This window comes from Bombina bombina, chromosome 2 (assembly GCF_027579735.1).
Source record: "Bombina bombina isolate aBomBom1 chromosome 2, aBomBom1.pri, whole genome shotgun sequence".
NCBI classification, from domain to species: domain Eukaryota; kingdom Metazoa; phylum Chordata; class Amphibia; order Anura; family Bombinatoridae; genus Bombina; species Bombina bombina.
Window position 1 is genome coordinate 215,267,942 of NC_069500.1, and position 19,670 is coordinate 215,287,611.

The 19,670-nt window shown below is 34.8% G+C and overlaps 1 protein-coding gene across 1 annotated transcript in view; it reads right to left on the reverse strand.

Annotated features, from left to right (window-relative positions):
* The window catches only part of HAPLN1 (hyaluronan and proteoglycan link protein 1), a 189,963-nt gene extending 177,897 nt beyond the window's left edge, over positions 1–12,066 (reverse strand). Inside the window, exon 1 of the mRNA XM_053701473.1 lies at positions 11,888–12,066. The gene's annotated coding sequence lies outside the window, so the exon portion shown is untranslated. The remainder of the gene's footprint in view (positions 1–11,887) is intronic.
* Positions 12,067–19,670: the final 7,604 nt, after the last annotated feature.

A 19,670-nucleotide genomic window follows, 5' to 3' on the forward strand; every position in this document is an offset into this window, starting at 1 on the left:
CATTATAGAGATTTAATGTAATATTAAATACATAATTCATTTGGATAATTCCATTATTGATTTTGAAAATGGTTGGACCTAAACATCATTAGTCAAAGCTTACATTATCAAGCAAACCACACTAGTAAAGTAAGGTAATTTTGCAATCCATACCTCGCTGCTTTATATTTGCAGAGAAACATGATCCAAAAAATATATTTGAAGTCAAGGTATGAGGATTTGCATCTCACAGCTCATATAGTAGCAATTAAAAAGTAATGAAACATTTAATATACACACCTCAAAATCAACATGTATTAAAATGTATTCTATCTGAGTTTTCATACATTTTACTTCATCATGCGCTATTTTTCTATGTGTTGGTGTTTGTACATATGCAAAATGGAAGCAAAACACTAAAGCGACTAAAAAAGAAAAGTAAATGCTACGTCTTAGGTACAATAGTAACAGTAAAATAGTAGATAAGGTTGAAAAAAGACAGAAGTCAAGTTCAACCTATAAAAATCTTACTTACAATAAAAGCTCCAGTTAATCTTAAATTAATCTTACCAAAATGAATCCCATTTATTATAATATCCTTCTGCTATATGTACATATTTTTGTGGATTATATTTAGTTTATGACCCACCAATTGCAAGTCACAAGTAGCTGAAAGTTGTATTGTCCACAATATCTGCAATAGGTGTGAATGGATAATGTGTAGACATCCTGCTCAGATATACATTGTGATTAGCCAATAATATGAAAAATCAGTCCATCTATTCAATTATCCATCCATCAACTCAATCATTCATCCATCCATCCTTCCATTCATTCATTCAATGAAGAGTGGAAAACCATTTGATCACAAGCTAAAATGCTTGTAAAAACCCTTCCAAATTAGGAGCCACTGTGATGATTATAATTAATATTAAGCAAAACAATTCTATTCTTATTTCCAAGTGCTGATACTTAATTTTTTTTACCTGACTCATGATAAATATAGATAACACTCTAGGAAGGATAATTTAAAGAAGGACATCTAGAGGACCTAGTATATGGATAAAGTAAACATATTTTATGTTTAATTAAACCAATGCTCACATCACAGAGATGGCACTAAAGATACTTTCGATCACTGCTATCAATAGGCCTCAAACATCTGAAAATGGTTGTTAATTATCTTGCAGTCTACCAGCTGAACTCTAACAACATTCTATATGCTTGGATGCTGGATAATTTTATATATCCCATCTTTCTGCAGCTTGAACAATCTCAGAAAAGAAGTGCAAACAAGACTTGCAAACACTTTAGTATACTACATTGGTAAAGACTGTGGGGCCGATTTATCATGAGTCTGGCGGACATGATCTGCTGTAGCGATCATGTCCACCAGACATCGATAAATGCAGACAGCTTACGCATTCAGCATATATCATTGCACAAGCAGTTCTGGTGAATTGGTTGTGCAATGCTGCCCCCTGCAGATTTGCTAGCACGGGGTGTCAATCAACCCGATCGTATACGATTTGGCGGATTGATGTCCTCCACCTCAGAGGCAGCAGACGAGTGAAGGAGCAGCATTCTTAAGACCGCTGCTTCTTAACTTCTGTTTCCGGGGAGCCTGAAGACCCCTGTACCTTGATCAGGTTTTTTCAATATCTATAAACAGCCATCAGACAGGTGACAAGTAAGGGACAGATTGCAAGTGGAGTGGTATTTAATGCTCCCGCTCAAGGTTAACTCTGCTAGAAGTAAGGTTTTTGCATGCATTGGGTAGCACTCATATTACAAGTGAAAGTAAACTGTTTTTGCTCTCGCACTAACCCGACGCGTGTAAAAAGCCAAACTTAGAATATTGCGCACGCGATAACCTATTCCCCCATAGAAGTCAATGGAGTAAAAAAGTGGAAAAAACCCTAACACCCTACTTGCGGGCAAACCGGATTGCACATCCTCAAGTGCACTAACCCGACATGAAAATATGAATATTTCACATTCCAATGTTCTTCACATAGAAGAATATGTTCTATTTATTTATGTACTACATTTGGCTGCTGAGCACTATTCAAGTTTTACCACCCATTCAGCTATTATTACATACACAGATTGCAAGTGGAGTGGTATTTAATGCTCCCGCTCAAGGTTAACTCTGCTAGAAGTAAGGTTTTTGCATGCATTGGGTAGCACTCATATTACAAGTGAAAGTAAACTGTTTTTGCTCTCGCACTAACCCGACGCGTGTAAAAAGCCAAACTTAGAATATTGCGCACGCGATAACCTATTCCCCCATAGAAGTCAATGGAGTAAAAAAGTGGAAAAAACCCTAACACCCTACTTGCGGGCAAACCGGATTGCACATCCTCAAGTGCACTAACCCGACATGAAAATATGAATATTTCACATTCCAATGTTCTTCACATAGAAGAATATGTTCTATTTATTTATGTACTACATTTGGCTGCTGAGCACTATTCAAGTTTTACCACCCATTCAGCTATTATTACATACTTTGAGTCGGATTACTGGTTACATTGAGTCTCTACCCCTATAGAGGGAGTACTATATATGTCAGTGGCTGTACTGTGCTATGGAGTCTTCAGAATCCCTGCTATAGACAGGACGGAGCCCCCACCACAGAGAGGATGTACTACTGCCCACTGGGATAGGAGCCTTCTGGACTGAGCGTATCAATAGATTACAGCAGGAGAGAGGATCTTCCAGCAACCTTACCTGCACTCGCAGACTGATACTGAGACTTTTCCTCCATACAAGAGCCCTTAGTTACCACCTAACTTGGCCTAGCAATCATTGTTTTTGATGTACTGTAAATCCATTACTCTTTGATGAACTGGGCCCTAATATATGGTATATTTTATTCATAGGTTTGTGGACACTTATAATGGGAATTTCCCTCACAATTCACAGCATATCGCTGTGGTACTATTAAACTATATTAGGTTCCCATAGGGTATTACTAGCATAGTACCTTTTTAATGTTTGGTATAGACAGACAGACAAACTAACAAACAGATAGACATGCAGGCAGACAGAGAGATGGACGGACAGGTTAAATAAAACACCTGCTCCCATTTGGTAGAATATGGACTAAACATTGATAGCCTTAACATTAAAGGTCCTAATTGTGCTCCAAAGGGGTACCGCTGCACTTCGCAGTGGCATCTATTAGTTGATTTTAATTTGCCACTTACATCCCTTTACTTTCGAATTATTCAAGTTTCCTACATTTTAATTTCCTTATAATAATCCTTTAAAAAGTTTTTCTAATTATTTATCTGCAAAATTAAACATTAAAGTGTTTGGGGATTTTTGTAGATAAATTATTTAAAGGGACAGTCTACACCAGAAAATGTATTGTTTTAAAAGGTAGATAATCCATTTATTAACCATTCCCTAGTTTTGCATAACCAACACAGTTATATTAATATACTTTTTACATCTGTGATTATCTGTAATTACCTTGTATCTTAGCCTCTGCAGAATGTCCCCTTATTATAGTTATTTTGACAGACTTGCATTTTAGCCAATTAGTGCTGGCTCCTAGGAACTCCACATGCATGAGCACAGTGTTATCTATATGAAAGACATGAACTAACACCCTCTAGGGGTGAAAAACTGTCAAAATGCCCTGAGATGAGAGGTGGCCTTCAAGGGCTTAGAAAGTAGCATATGAACCTCCTATGTTTAGCTTTCAACTAAAAATACCAAGAGAACAAAGCAAAATTGGTGATGTAAATTTGAAAATGGTTTAAAATTACATACCCTATCTGAATAATGAAAGTTTGTTTTAGACTAGACTGTCCCTTTAATAAGTTTTTATAAAGGATTGCGATCGACCCCTAATTTAGCTAATTTTTAATGATAAAGTAATGTAAGTTATATTTTAATGTTCGAGTTCCCTATTATTTCCATTATTTCCCCTGTAAAGATTTTTTGTAAAACATTTCAGTTTTAAAGGGACATGAAACACATTTTTTTTCTTTAAAGGGACAGTCTAGTCAAAATTAAACTTTCATTATTCAGATAGGACATGCAATTTTAATCAACTTTCCAATTTACTTTTATCATCAAATTTGCTTTTTTTCTCTTAATATTCTTAGTTTAAACTAAACATAGGTAGGCTCATATACTAATTTCTAAGCCTTTGAAGTCGGCCTCTTATCACATGCTTTTTAAATTTATTTTCAACACAAAGAGACAGAAAGTGCATGTGGGCCATATAGATAACACTATGTTCAGGCACAGAAAGTTATTTAAGATTTAGCACAACACAATGCTACATGCAAGACAATAGATAATAAACAGTCACAGTCATGTGATCAGGGGGCTGTCAGCAGGTTCTTAGGTACAAGGTAAATCACAGAGGTAAAAAGTATATTAATATAACTGTGTTGGTTATGCAAAACTGGGGAATGGGTAATAAAGGGATTATCTATATTTTAACACAATACAATTATCCTTTGATGATGTAGGTTCAGGATCTGCTGATTGGTGACTACACATATATGCCTCATGTTATTGGCTCATCCAATGTGTTCAGCTAGCTTACAGTAGTGCCTTGCTGCTTTTTCAACAAGGGATACCAAGAGACTGAAGCAAATAAGAGAACATAAGTAAATTGGAAAGTTGTTTAAAATGTATACTCTATCTGAATTATTGTGAACAATTTTGAGTTTCATGTCCCTTTAAACATGTTTTGTATATTCAATACAAATGCAGTATCACTATTAATCCTCAAATACACAAGCAAATTGCTGAAAATAAACCTTGCTTTCATAATTTGTTTGGAAGAAGGCTTGGACCATTGTTTACAATGCAATGAATAATACTGCACATATCCACTTTAAAAATAAATAAGGAACTATGAAATATCTGGTCTTAAGAGTATAACTTTTTCCAGATTTGAGATAATTCGATTTTCATGTTAAAAAAAATCTTTAAAACAAAAACAAACAATTCTATTAAATGTGGTACAGTTAAACGAATATTAAACACTAAATAATTGCTAGATAGAATGATGCATTCAAAGAAAAAGATTAGTCTGAGAATAACATGTAGATGTATTTTTTAAAGTTTCATTTGTTGTTTAAATAGTGACAAAATAGGTGCAAAAGGGAGTTGCCATGTTGTAACTTAGGTTACTTTCTCTGTTGTAGCCAATTAGGGACAGTTATAAATAGGTCACTAGAGTGTGCAGCCAATGGCTGTGTGGAATATAACAGTGTTCTGCACTTTCATTTCTAACAGGATTTGAAATGCTCACAATTTCAGAATGGAATTACAGAAAAGGGGGGCAAAATGAATAATACAAGTATATTGCAGTTTATATATATATATATATATATATATATATATATATATATATATATAAGATTTATAATTTTATATGACCATCTCAAAGTGTGTAATGTCCCTTTAAAGCTGAAATTATAAGCACAAATAAAGTGAAGGATATTCATAATGCTTTCATGGGGATTAATTATAAACACATATCATTTATAAAAAAACACATAGATGTATACAATATTTAATTATGCATAAAAAATATACAATGCATATTCATTATTTATTTATTTGGTTAATTTGGCTATTTTCATCCCCTTCAAAAAAACTGCTATTTAAATCTATAGCAGTTCACCTGACCAAGTTACATGCTACACAGTGACTGTTTGCATCAGTGCAGGAGTTTATTTACATTTGTCCTCAGACTGGCGACAACAAAACAAACCAGATAAGCATACTAAACACTGCTGTGTACAAGTGAAAACTGAACATTCTTTATATATGTTTGTATGTTTGTATACGTTACAATCAGCTGTGCCTTTTCTATATGCCATTAAATTATGTTTTCTACTTAATATACTTTGAATACATATATTATTCTTTAACCATTATCATACTACATTTTGAAAAATAACTAAGGACTATACTTCCTGTATTTTCAAACTATCTGTCAAATAGTCAGCTTGGAAACAACTACGATAGATACATTTACGTTTTTAGATTCAAATAGATTCTTTTAAAATATTGTAAGGCTATATGAAAGAAAATAACAATTAACTAACAAATGTACTACATTTCACAAGATTTTTGTTTTTCTGTTTCATTTGGACTATCATTAATCTGCCACTTCTGGGTTATGTTCAGGGGTAATTTTGGAGATTAATGAATAGGCCCCAATACATTGAAGTACACTGCCAAAGTGAATGCTTGCCTAGGATTTATGAAAGCACACAGGAAAAAATATTTGCTGTATATTGCCCATGGAACCCAAGCCAAATGAATCAAGGTTTCTTTTATATCTAAGCAGCCTTCAGAATGAATTACTATGTAAATGAAATACATTCTTGCCATATACATTAGTGCACTCAAATTTCAGGTAAAACTTGATGTAGCACTTTAGCAGTGAACAGATATATTTTTTTTTCTCTCCAAATTCATTATGCACCAGAAAAATTAATGCTAAGCAGAAATGACAATTTTACACCGGGTCATCCAACTCTGTACTATTAATGTCTCACATATTTTTGTTAATTAATGAAAACTTTTCTCATGCCTCATGCTAAAAGCCAATTAGAGCTATGCTGTAGCTCTCCAGGGAGAATGTCTAACAAAACCAATGCTGTTGTCAGAAGAAATAATATTCTTTTAGAAAGCAATTATTTCTTTCAAATTATTTTTCAATGAAATTGATTATGCCCAAAATTTCCACTATACTATAGTAATTAAAACTATTTTGAAAAACATGATTTTGTACGCGCTAAATGCCGGAGAATAGACAATAACTTTAATGCTAACATCTCTGCAGGTTGATCTTATCGGAATTATTTGGATTTATTCCAATATTTATTTCCAATATTCCCAAAATAATTGCACAGCACTTTTTCCTTATACGAAAAAAAAAGTTTGCAACTTTGATGGAGAGTTTACTAAGTATACTACATTTAAAGGGACAATTGCACTCTAATATGATACATCATTTTAGTATTGCTCTATTGCCTGTATATAACTATGTATTTATCTCCTGCAAAGGGTGAAGCACATAGTTAAAGTCAGCTCCAAAGCAGCAGTACACTACTAGCTGAACCCATCTAGTGAGCTAGAGACAAGACAGCAGCTAGCTCCCAGTAATGCACTCCTGCTCCTGAGCCTACCAAGGTATGCTTTTCAACAATGCATTCCAATAGAGAAAAGTAAATTTGAAGTAAACTGCATGCTCTGTCTGAACCATGAAAGTTTTTGACCTTCATGCACCTTTAATATCCATGATATAACATTCTGATATAAGATATATCTCCCATAGTATTCAGGGACAGGCCAGATTTACATCTGTTACCACAATACCTTTTCATGCAACTTAATCTCAGTGATTTCACGTCTATTACATGATACTATCTCACAATATTGTGAATATAGGTTATAAATTCAGCATTAAAAAACCCTATAAACGGCTGCACACTGAAGGCACTATTAAAATTTTTAAAAACTAACTTTTAATATGAACAATTAAAACATAGAGGCAGGTAACATCTACATCCTTTACGCGTTTCGTGCCTACACTGGGAACTTAATCATAGAAATTCAGCATTATTTCACAGCCAAATTTGCTGTATAAAGAAAATCAAGAATGGAGTGTATCCTTCATTTGGCCACAAAAGTGTCTTTCTAAGAGAATAGGTATACTTAAAGATTATACGTCCCACACACTACTAAAGCTATACCCTCCAAAATAAAATAAAAACTATGTATACAATAAAATAACAGAAGGAGCGCTCACAAGCATGGACACAACCTAATATAAATACCGCAAGAATTGATCAATAAAATAAATAAATTATATATATTTAAAATTAGACCAACAATTTGGTGATCAATTTTAAATATAACTAATTTATTTCTATTATTGAAAAAATAAAATATCCTAAACAGCCACACATGGGATAAAAGAGTTAGGTAATATGGACCAATAATTTCAGCTGTGGGGAAAAGGTCAGTGAAATTGTGGTGTCTGCTTCCATTTAAGAAATAAATGGACAGAATTCCAGGGGGTGGGATTTGCCTTGCCCTGCCTCCCTGGACACTTGTATGGTGTCAATATAATCTGTCACATTAGAAAGTTTGTGTGCTTTACAGTATTTAAAATGTCAGTCAACTAACATTTTGCCCAAACTAATGAACTCAATATAAAGAAATAATGCACTTCTTAAACTTTAATACATTACAATTATTCAGTGTACTGCTCTATTATTCTGACTTTTATTTGGTTATTTTTTTTAACACTATATGGATGTGTATGCCTACTCAAATGCATTTTAAAACAACTATGTATATGTGAACTTACATCTGTCTTTATTGTTTCTCAAAACAATCACCACTATCTGGCACTGTCATAATAAAAACATATTAGCAAGATGCTTATTACGTAATAAATCGAAACCAGTCTTAAGACAAACATTTTTCAACTTTTAGCTCTGATTTTATTATGCACAATGTGCATGCCAACTTTGCTAATGTAACCCAAAATGCTAAAATGACAAACATATCAAATATCCCATTATGTATAACAAGAACTGGTTTTGTTTTAGGGTTCATTTGTTTCTTATACATAACAAGGACAGAATACGTCAGCCAATCTAAAATTATGCATGACTCATAAAGTAGTAATATTTTAAGAACTCTCTTTGCCCAAAATAGTGTGTATTTTCCACTACTCTAACATATAAACATATCAAATACAACATCATAATATACATGCAGATTTACGTAGAAAAATACTTGAAATATACTTTTGTTGGGTTCCAACTGCAACTTTATATTATCAGAATTTTTTTTTTTTAATTCTAAAGCACATTAATAAACTTGAAGTTAGAAAAGGTTGTGTTTATGTTAACTTGTAATAAAAGTTTGTATTATTCATTTATTGTAAACGGTGGATATTTTAGTCTACTTGACTCATTATAAGTCATGGTTTATAGCATTGGGTAAGCCACCAGGAATGTTACCGTTGATATTTGTGAATTTTACAGTTTTACTTGTACCAGCCCTTTATTTAAACATAGGATTACAAAAAATGGCTTGTTAGTGCTAAAATAGGATTGAGTTCTCTTGAATTCATTACAGATGTGGTCAATTTGAACATCACACTAATAGGGTCATAGCATTAACCACTAGGTGGCATACAGCATCCATATTTATACCACCCTATGTCTATAAAACCTCCCATTCATAGAGTAAATAAAGAACTGCATTATTAATTTATACCATTGCATCCACTCTACACCTAATATTTGTTTAGCCAGCTGTTTCCTCCAATCCTTCTTTAGCACCACTGATTGAAGCCTTAAGTACGTTCACGTTTTTTTTTTTCTTCCCCAAAAGAACATTTTGTTGCCTACAAATTACAAGCTACCTTTTCAACTGGGGCTGTATTACAGTAACAAATTGTGGAGTCAAAATGTCTATTAATTTGCCATACGAAAAAGGAGGTCAAAGTAATCTATGCATGACATTTTTTTAAATACTTGTAAATGTGTATACAATTTAATTGATATATTTACATTAGGTTGGAAATGCAGTATTAGAAGATCAGATATTCTTTACAATAAATACAGTGACTATGAAAATAAGCTACTACATATTCACATAGGAAGGTACTCTAAACAAAATCTGGCTGTTATGTTGTCAAAGTAAATATACCTAACCTATTATTTTAATGTTTTAAACAAAATAAATAACTATTCCAGATTGCATGAATTATGAATGGCTAAGAAATGTTTAAATATTCCAATACAACCTATATTTTTTTAAGAGCTAGTCCTAATATTGTAGACATCTGCCAAACCAATCATTTAATAACATTCATCTATATAAAACAAGAAAGAAAAAAATATAATAGTCAAGGCAAGACATATAGTTTGAATATCAAAATAACAAAATTATTGCAGTATGTAGCAATGCCCTTTTTTCTGGACTAACATTACATAGTAAAAGACAAGCTTTAAAGTTTTGAGAGTTATATATAGCTTGAAACTTCCACTAATCCCTGATAAGTATGAAATTGCAATAGCCAAATATAACAAATAAATTAACGGTACTAAATAATCACTGTGAAGCATGTTTTAATTGTGCAAATGTACTGTAGTCTCTCTGAGGCAGCATAAAAATAGTTTTAAAAGTAACATTTCAGGAATAGTCTACAAAACAAATAAAAGTGCAATATTACATTGTTTTACTATACATGATTAGATTTCACATTTCATGCCACTGTTTTACAGCCAAAAACACATCAATTTTTTGGTAAAAGTTTATAGTTTGGATTAATTCAACTATCACTTTAAAAAGGGAAAGCTTTTGATTCTATGAAATTAATCTGATCACTTATAGTTTTCAAAAGACACATTTGATAGTACTGTATGTTGCTATATGAAATATAATTGCAAAGTGGTTCTTTACCATATATGACCAGTATTCTTACACACTTTTAAAATGGATTTTGATTATTTTTTTGTGTGCGTAAACCTTCCTGAGCCAAGAATATACTCAAAAGTCTGTTTAACTTCATGACATCATGCTGGAACATATACAGACACACACTTTCCACACTGAAAAACCACATATGTATTGGCCCCACTGTGTATTATTACAGTAAGAGGAATGTACATTCATACAATCAAAATCTAATCTTAGCAGACTTTTAGAGAACTAACTGTATCAGTTCCAACCATAGCACACATGTGTGCTTGATCTCTGAACAATTGTACTTTGTATAAACTAAGGAGATACAAAGCAGTGCCAAGGTATAAATGTTAGTTATATTATAAAAGATGTTGCATATATCTATTTGAATGTATTTGTTTTAGTTAATAAAGAGATTAGTCTTGCTTCTATTATAAAAAAAATTCTGAACTGAAAGTATTTGGAGTTTAAGTTAATTGAAAATTGACATATTGCCAATGATAATACAGCTTTCTGGTATTATTTTCTAACCTTTGGTGCAATAAAAATGAACCTTTAAAAATACTTTTAAATTAACTTTCCATTACAGTAAATCACACTCAATCATTTACAGTTTAACCCATTGTCTGCTAAGTTATTACTACCCTGATTGCCAGACAAGGGTTAAAACTGATTGCATGGAAAATTGAATATCACCTGGTAAATATTAGGTTTACAACTGTATAATTTAACCATTTTCCAAATAAAGGGGGCAGTTACAGTACCGTGCTGTCATCTACAAATATATATCTACAAATATATATATATATATATATATATAGTCAAATGCTAAACAGGACCCAAATAAAATAAAAAAAATATAAATATTTTAAATGGAAATTTTTTTTTTTTTTCTGCACTGTGTAGAAAATAAATCTCCATAATTAAGGATTTGGTAATTGAGCGTAATCATATAGTTGCACAAAAACCATCCAGAATGTCAGAAACAAATACTACTAAATTCTAAGCATAGGATAATAAAACACTCATTATGAGAATCACAACATATGAATATATTCCCTTACTTTGCGAGTATGTAAACATTTGTCAAACTATTTTAACAAAATGCAAATTAAAAAGCTTTAGAATCTTAAATATGCAGTGGAGTTTAGCTAAACCAGTACACCTGTTACACATATACATTTAATGATTACATTAAATGATTACATTTATAATGCCTATACCATATATTTAATTCAATAATACACTCATGTATTTGGTATATATATATATATATATATATATATATATATATATATATATATATATATATATACAGAGGCAGAAAGATAGAACACAATAAAAGTAACAGAAAAAGTTAAATTTCCAGCAAAATAAAAATGTTATTTCTGTGATTAAATTATAGACAGTTCTACAAAGCTGAGATACTTACCTTGCAGTGCCTATGGCCTGATGATTTCTATGAGGCTGTCTGGATGGTAGAGGTCTTGAGCTTGGGCAAAGGAGCCACTTTCTCATCCAGCAGAAAGGGAAACTAATACGTCATAGGCTAAGTACGCCTCCTAAATGTGTTAATTACAGCCCAGCATTCAGTTTCTTCAGGCAGAGCTCTCCAACTCACTGCACGGTGCTGAGGACAGCAACACGGTGCTGTCTGTGTGCCCTCTATCCTGTGCACACCCACACACTAACCAACCTCCTGTACAACTCACAAAGCTTCTTTATGCACTTTGTTCCAACTTCCAAGCCATCCCCAAAAGAAACATAGCTAGAGTGCTGCACTTCATCTGGGATATGTCACATCAGTTAACTTGCATATCATATCATTACACAGAGAAACCCCCAGAGGGAGACGTTGCTAAAGATCACTGTTGTGGGATGTATTTACTACACTTTGTTATGCCAGTGATGCACAGATGAATGCAGCACTTGCTTGTGTCTGTTTAATTTGTACTAGAACAAATGCTGCTGGCAAGAGAGTATAACCAGCATATATATATTGTGGTGGGCTTAGGTGACATAGAAGTGGGTGGAGTTGGTAAAAGGTAATACATATAGACTAAAGGCCAAAATTAGAAGCAGATGAGAACACACAGGCTATCAAAAAACGTTTAAGCTTGTAGATAATGATGACTGAGCAAAGCAACAGGCACCAAACCCACAGAACAAACTGGCATTATACAGGAGGAGAACATATTGGGGCCATTGATGACCTGGCTCTGGGAAAACAGTGTTCTTGGATAGGAAATAGCTTCATATTTCTGTAACAGAGCTACTTCAGATGAATTGGTGCTTGTACACCTCAGAAGTCAGTTAAAAAATTAGGTGGAGAGACTGAGAAGAAATGACAACAAAGAGGATCGTTTGTGAAAGGAAAATTGTACAAAAAAAAAAAGCAGTTATTGGGTGGAAAATGTGGCCAAAATACTAAAAGTAATGTAATGAATAACTTGTTTGTACTTGTTTTATTATGTAAATGTTCTCTCATGGTTGCTGATGTTGCAAAATCCGGTAGACGCCCCTGAAAATCCCCTTTAGAAAATATTATTTTATTTTATATTTATAGCTTATTTTAATATCATTATACAATACCCACATGAAATGAATTCATTTTGTGTTCTCTATTTGTTAAAGGCTATCCCTCAGAGCTACAAACTAGACCAGACGTCATAACAAATCAAGTGGTTACTTGGGGAATTTAAGGGTCTCATTATTTTACTATGAAAAATGTTACCCAGTATTTTTCCTGCTTAGAGGGTTAAACATACATTAAACAAAAGTGTAAGAATAAAAACAATTTATTGCTGCTCTTGAGAAGAACATGGCTGGTGGAGTAAACCAATCAGAAGTGGCATACTTATGTATTCACCAAGCACTGACCATCTGTTTCTAAGTAACACAACTGCATCTGGTATTAAGCTTTAACTATGTATTTAACCCCTCTGCAGCACATAGCCCTTACTGAGAAATACAATTGATTTTGTTTAAAAAGATAAAATGATCCAATGATAAACAGCATTTTGATAGGTGATTTAATGTGTTTTTGTTTAACAACTTTGCTAGTGTTAACTATATAATGAAACAATAGTTTGTTTAGAAATAAAAGGCTCTAATGAAAAATGACATTTTACTTTTACACTTTTTATGTTTTTCGTTAGCATAAATTTGTTTATATCTAAGTTATTAACCAAATTAGGTTTAAATAAAGAAAGCCCTCATAAATAATAGCCCTGGTACAACCAAACTATAAGAAGTAGCAATGAACAAATTTGATAAACATTTAAAGTACTTTACAGTGTGAAACATATTTCCATCTCATAGCTTCATCTTTAGAGAAAGTTCTTTAAGTTTTTAAAAAAAATAATCTGGATCTATCAAGTTGATTCCCTAGGATAATTTGAGGAATGGACAAATGCTACCCTGTGAAACCTTTACAATGAATGTATGCTGTGATATATAATGCTGTTTAGTTAATTATCACTGTATAATAAAGTTTTAACTTCTCTGGATATTTTTAAATTTATTATAACAGTCATTAATTATGCAACCAGCAACAGATTGTTTTCCAGTAAGATACTGTTTCTGCTACCCTCTCTCATTTACCAGCATTCAATTGCAAACCCCACCCTTCCCTTTAAGGTGGATTATCTGCCACCCTCTCTCATGTACCAGCATTCAACTGCAAACCCCATCCTTCCCTTTAAGGTGGATTAGCACAGTTGGTGCTTAGAAGTGAATAAACAAAATTAAGCGTATAAACATATCCGATGCGCGCTGGCTTTAGGATTTTGGATATTGTGACCACGTTAACGTCTTCTCCCCATATGCTTCAATAGAGTGCTTAAAAAAAAAAAAGAACACTTATCGCTCGTGTGCTAACCCGGCACCACGTAAGGCCTACAGAGTTATCTATCTTTTTTGCCTCCCCCTGGGGAGTTCAAGGGGGCAAAGCCAGAGGATCAGTGGGGCATCCCCCTTCAAACCCCCAGGTGGAGGAAAAAAAAGTGCAGATGGGGGAATTATAGGACATCAGGCTTTACCCACAGCCGCCTGGTTAATGTCTGTTTTACCCGGTAATCCTAGGATTACCCAGATATCTGACTTTACCCATAATATATATATATATATATATATATAAATAGCAAATAAGAGCGCACTCTCCGGGTCTTAATTATGTCCTTTTAATTCAGTGACGTTTCGGGGTTGTTAGCCCCGTCCTCAGACCATTACACACATTAAAATACATGTCAAATATTTATTTAAATACTGAATTACCAAAGCTATCCACAATCAATATTATGAGCAGTAGCATAGAGTTACCACTGGCTACTGAGCCCAGAAGAAAGAAGGGGTATGACTGACATGCGGCTCAGGCGACCAAGATACCATAAACCCAGGAACCTGACAACAGTGGACACATCTGGCAACAGCTCAGAGTGTGATGGGGCTACTGCACCTAATATTGATTCAGTTAACACCAGTCAAGGTGTCACCACGCGCTCAAAAAACATGAGGGGCGCAGGCCACATATCAGGAGGGGGGGGGGGGCTAAGAGGACAACGACGGTTCTAATGGAGGATATAGTCTTAAACCTGAGTTCACATGTGCTCACACCCACGGAGTCTCATGTGTTAAACAAAGGTTTGTCATTTATACCCACTGAATTGAATGACCCTTTTACAACATACTTGGATGTACAGAAATTTGAACGTACTTTGAGACTACGGGAACATTTTGATATCAATAACTCTGAAATACCTAGGTTCCGGACCAAAGGGAAATATGATCCATGCAGTTCCAACCCGAGTATAAAAACCTACAGTCGCTTATAAGCAGATCAATTAAGTAAAGGATGTATGGCTTCCAAAGAGCTTTGCAGGAACAATTTGACTAAGATGGAGAAAAAAGCCCTACAGGACTTAAAGTCAAATCATTCCATTATTTTTCGTGAGGCAGACAAAGGTGGGGCGGTAGTACTCCTGGATTATTCATACTATCAACAGGAGATTATGTCCCAGTTGCAAGACAAAAACACCTATAGACAACTACCTGGGGATCCAATTTGGACGTTTAAGAAACAAGTGGACGAGTCTCTACACAATGCCCTAACGGGCGGGTTGATCGATGAAAAATTGCTGACCTATCTAACAGTACAATTCCCGAGGACGCCAGTGTTCTATACACTGCCGAAGGTACACAAACATGCCACCCGACCACCAGGGAGACCGATAGTGTCAGCAATAGGATCACTACTACAACCAGTTGCTGTGTACTTAGATTCCATTTTGCAACCTATTGTCCACAATATGCCATCATTCCTATTAGATTCTATTTCCTTGATTAAGGAACTAAAGGCGATCAAAGGGCTTAAGGGAACTGAATATCTGGTTACCCTCGATGTGGTGAGCCTCTAAACGGTGATACCACATCACCAAGGTATAGAGGCAGTACGTAATCATCTGTGCAGATATCCTTATGTAGGTCCAAATATGGATTGGCTATTAGAACTTTTGGAATTCTGCCTCAAGATTAACTACTTTTGCTTTGAGAATAGGTACTTTCCTCAATTGCTTGGAACGGCGATGGGGTCGAGTGTGGCCCCATCGTACGCCAACATTTATATGGCGGAATTTGAACAATATCACACAGAATTGTTCAAGGATACCAAGATCCTATTCTTTCATCGCTACATTGACGATTTGTTCCTGATTTGGGATGGCTCAGAAAATGAATTATCTAATTGGTTCCAGCAATTGAACCAGGTTCTACCTAATCTACAGTTCAAAATGGATTTCAACAAAACCACAGTGGATTTCTTAGATTTACGAATCTCCATTCTGGGGGATGAGCTGGGAACCACTCTTTACCGAAAGATTAAGGATAGAAATTCATTATTACAAGCCACAAGTTGCCATCCACCAGGCTTAAAGCGAGCTCTACCGATATCACAATTCAAACGGGTAGTCCGCAATAATAGTGACCCTGAGAAAGCCAAAGAACAACTACTAGACATGAAAGAAAGATTTCTACAAAGAGGATATCAAGTCCATATTGACAAACATCTCTCACAGTTCTGGAATATGAAACAGGAAGATGCCCTATGCACAAGAGAACCACTTGGGGTGGAAAATCGTCTGACCTACCTAACTACATACACCGCTGATAAGAAGGAAGTACCAGAAATTGTAAGAGATAAATGGGAGATAGTGACAAGTGATCTAACATTACCATTTACCACAATGGGTCCACCAAGAGTGAGCTACAGACGAGGAAGATCATTAAGGGACACTCTAGTTAAAGTGGATCCTGTGGACAGTTACAAGAATACAACTTGGCTCCAATCTCCGAAAGTGGGATGTTATAGATGTCTCGGCTGCACTACGTGCAGTGGGCTGAGTAACACCAAGACATTCTTAAATCCCCATACTAACAGAAAGTACACGATTAGATATAGAGTAACGTGTACAACAGAGTTTATAGTTTATCTCTTACATTGCCCATGTGGCCTTTTTTATGTGGGCAAGACGGTTGACACCCTACGTATCCGCATGGCCAACCATCGTGCTGCTATTAGGCTGGCAATTCGAGAAAAAGAATCAGAACAGCCTGTTGCAAGGCATTTCGCGATGTGTGGCCATACGGTTAGTGATCTAAGATATGTGATCACTGATCACGTGCCTAAACTCAATAGGGGTGGTGATAGAGCCAATCTCTTATTGCAAAAAGAATCCAGGTGGATTTACAACTTGGGGACTCTATCCCCCAAGGGGTTAAATACACAATTGGATTGGCACTGTTTTCTATAAAATCATCCAGGCATTAAGATTTCTTAAGGATTAGTAAGTATAACTAGAACAGTACTTAGGAATGAGTTAAAATAAATTTGAGGTCCTCTCTATAGTAATAGCCCTGATTTAGTCCCACAGTATTGAACATAAATGTTATAGTTTAGGGGAGTATCTAAATATAGGGATTAGTTTATAGTGGTTTAGGAAAGATTTATACACTACTAGGTGCATATGGAGTATAGCCTAGCAATTTTAACATTGGAATGTCTGGTTAACACTAGCTATTTGAGTCTCCACTGACGTAGTTCCACTACAATGGTTGGCATGACAACCTGGTATGTTTAAAATACGATTGAGACTCAAATAGTGAGATTTGATTTAAACACACAAACAGAGTAAATGTTATGATAACTCTATGATACTGCTCATAATATTGATTGTGGATAGCTTTGGTAATTCAGTATTTAATATCTTTTGCTCCGCTTTACAGTTTGTTGACATTGGTTGCTAGGACAACCGGCTGACCTGCGCAATGAGACCTGCAGGACGCCGGTGGTGATGGTGGAGGGTAATGTATAAATATTTGACATGTATTTTAATGTGTGTAATGGTCTGAGGACGGGGCTAACAACCCCGAAACGTCACTGAATTAAAAGGACATAATTAAGACCCGGAGAGTGCGCTCTTATTTGCTATTTTGTATGTTTGTCTTTGAATGCACCCCGGGCATTTGGGTTTATTGAAAGTGTGTGCAGTGCCCTATGGACTTTTATTATATATATATATATATATATATATATAATTATTTTTTTGTAAATTATATAGTCTACTAGTGATATGAAAATATACATTTGAAAATACAAAGAACATTTTCTTCTAAATTAAGTGAAGAACATAGGAATGCATATGGTTTATATTATTAACCCCTTCGATGTGCATGACGAGGTGCTTTCATCATGCACATTGCTAACTGTAGGCTCAGGATGAGCTCTTCTCGTCATGCAGGGGGATTACCGATCAAACACTATTTTCGGTGGCCTTCTGGGCAGCAATCCCAGGCTTCATGGGGAGTGCCAGTGATGTCACCATGTACCCACATGGTAACATCACAAAGAGGACTGACCAATGATACATACCGGTAACTGCAAGGGATCTGAAAGAGGGGAGTATTTTCAAATCCCTCTATCTCAATTCCCTTAGAAGCTACAAACCTTCTGCTCTTTCAAATGGCGGAGGTCTTCGAACAGTTAAAAAACACATGGGTATTTGCTTGGGGGTATTCCATCATGTGCACAATAAAAAAAATCTTGTATCTCTAGAGGCCCCTAATAAAGTTTATTTTAGAGTAAAGAAGTCCCTCTATTAAAAATATATTTGAATTGTGGTAAGAGGGAACACCTTGCAAGAAAAAAAAGTGCTTTTATTTCTGTACTGACCAATGGGGACTCTCTAATCCATATTATAACCCCAAAACGCTTGTGTGGGCCACTATTTCACATGTGGCTACCCTTGATGACAATTTAGGGCTAGATAACAAGTGTAGTGCTAATTTATTGTGCACCCGCAAACAGGCACATTTGCCTATTTGTGGCTGCGCGATAAATAACCAGCTATTACAAGTCACTGGAGTGGGCTGTTAGAAATAAAACAGCACTGAAAAGTGCCTTTACATTGCAGTCTATGGGAACTGTGTGTTCCCAGTAAATATATATGTATACATATTAACACATACAAAAAAGGCTACATTGATTCCTGTTTTTGATGTTCGATGTTGGATCATCCTGATGAGTTGTTTTTTTAATCATTACAATAAAGTGGAACTTTTGAGCTGCTATTGGCAGATTTCTTCTGTTCTTCTTCTACATATTAACACAAAAATATATATGCATATAATCATATACATATATCTTTAATATTGCTGCCATCACTGCGAAACTTACCCCCTTCGCTGTGCTTAGGTTCTGTGCTGTCTCTGACGGCATCAGAAAGAGTATATAAGAATTTGTGAATTGAATCACTAGAGGGCGCTAATCTAAAGATATAGATATATCCAAAAATTATTAAATGGAACCATATCAAGCTTTTCCCATAATAAGATCACAAATATGAGAAATAAATAAAAATAACAAAGAAAGATATAATTGATAATGGAGCCTCATTAAAATAAATCTGTAATATAGTCCATTGATCTCAATCGATATCCAATATGAGTCTATAAGTTCAAATTAAAGATGATGAAGCTCTATATCACCACACCGAGGTTAGCAGCACACAGAATCTCAGGCTGCACTCTCCCTTCTTCCACCTCTGGATAACAGATCTGTAAATATGCAAACACAAAGAGGTGCCCAAATGTGTGCATCTATAGCGACATTCCAACTTGTACAGCCGTAATCTTTACACAGGGTACTCACAATTTTGATGAGC